A 1,910-nucleotide genomic window follows, 5' to 3' on the forward strand; every position below is an offset into this window, starting at 1 on the left:
GATCTACTTGCTTTTAACTAGGATTTATTTTAGGTGAAAGCCTAACTGCAAATGGGATAAGAAAGGAAGAAAAGAGGAAGAATGAGAGAGAGAGAAAAAGAAAGAGAAAAATAGAGCAAGGAAGGAGGAAATGCAGGCAGGCAGGCAGGAAGTCCTTCTAAAGGATTAAGGTGGTAGCTATCCTTGTCCTGCCCTGGGGCATTGAATTTCTTACTCTGAATGTATGAAATTTGGCTCCCTGTTAGTAGGAAATTTTAAAAGGTCTCTTTTGTTTTCCTAAGGGTCATAACTAACCTCTGTGGGCAAGAAGTTACTGGGAAGGCTCTACTCTGCTGTTAGGATAGTAGGGAACCACAGTGACCCCAACCCTTGCCTCCTCCGAGGTAGAGGAGCTTTTAGGCTTCACTGGCTCTGTGTGGGCTGGAAAGATAAAACCACTGCCATTCACAGAGCTCAGGGTTACCAGTGGGATCAGACAGGCGGGTTCTGCTACCTGCAATCATTAGTGAATCCTGGACGAGCCAGTGTTACCAAGTCTCCTGCACAGGATGCTGCAAGAGCTGACAATGACTTTTTCCACAAGAAGTACTTGAAACACACTCAGGGTTGTTATGGATAAGCTAAAGGATTTCGAATTTTTTTAATGCTGTACTCTATGGAAAAGACTTTTTTCTCTCCTTTGAAAATTGTACAAGTGACACATGTTCCTATAGAATAACTCTAAAACACAGGTAAACAACAAATGAAAATCACCCCAAATCCTACCATTTGGAAATAACCACTTTCAGCATCTTGTGTATCAGACCTGACTCATTAATATGCAAGTGTATAAATATATGTTTTATGAAAATGGTATCATATTACATACGTTGTTTTGCAACCTGCTTCCCATTCCTTCTACAATTTATCAGTCTATTGTGAACATTTCAAGTCAATATACATCTGCATCAGAATTCTTTTTCTTAAACCACCCAAACTGCATCTTCTCCTTCTTATTCTCCTGGAAGAGAACAGTCATCAGTGACAAATGGCTGTTGTAGTCATGCAACACCAAGAGCTGGCTTCAGGCTCAAGGGAGAATGTTGTGCCTCCTCCTTGTGGTGTCATGTGCTCTACATGTTCAGATAAACTTCTTTAGTAATGAACTATAGAAATGATCCCTGAAACTATAATCTTTATACCAGCTTTCTTAATTGCTGCAAGGTATTGCACCATTCCTCAATTGCTGGATGTTTAAACCACATTTATTACCAGATATCCATTGACATACTAATCCTTCGTAATGAGCAACCTCAATAATTTCATTGGCATGCAAGAATAAACTGTGTTGTTTACAAGTGTGCAGAGTCTTAGCTGACCTGTGCTCAGCTTGGCTGGTCTCTGCTGCGCTGGGCTCGCTCATGCCTCTGCAGTCAGCTGCTGTTGGCTGGGCAGTCTTCCTCGTTTTGACTGTGCTCACTTACAAGCTTGGGACTGGTTGGCTATTGGCTTTGCTAGGATGGCCACAGCTGGGATAACTAGGACAATTTGGCTGTCCCAGGGGAGTTATACTCCAGAAGGCTAGCCCAGGCATGTGCTCATGGCCACTCAGTGAGCAAGGCGTAAGCAGAAATGTGCAAGTGCTTTTGTAAAGATCTGCTGTGTCACATCTGCTCGTATCCTGTTGGCCAAAGCAAGCCATGCACCAGTGACGGAGTGGACTTATGGGGCAAACAATGTGAACACAGGGAGGGGTGGAGAATGATGTATTAGTCAGGGTTCTCTGGAGGGACAGAACTAATAGGATAGATGTATACATGAAAGGGAGTTTATTAAGGAGTATTGACTCACACGATCACAAGATGAAGTCCCACAATAGGCCGTCTTCAAGCTGAAGAGCAAGGAAGCCAGTCTGAGTCCCCAAACCTCAA

General features: G+C 43.1%; 1 non-coding gene across 1 annotated transcript; it reads right to left on the reverse strand.

The window, feature by feature from the left end:
• Positions 1-966: 966 nt before the first annotated feature.
• On the reverse strand, positions 967-1,176 carry LOC129009207 (small nucleolar RNA U3). Its single transcript, XR_008492725.1, has one exon. It is a non-coding gene; the product is annotated as a small nucleolar RNA U3 (small nucleolar RNA).
• Between the last annotated feature and the right edge of the window lie 734 nt (positions 1,177-1,910).

Source organism: Pongo pygmaeus, chromosome 9, assembly GCF_028885625.2.
Source record: "Pongo pygmaeus isolate AG05252 chromosome 9, NHGRI_mPonPyg2-v2.0_pri, whole genome shotgun sequence".
NCBI classification, from domain to species: Eukaryota; Metazoa; Chordata; class Mammalia; order Primates; family Hominidae; genus Pongo; species Pongo pygmaeus.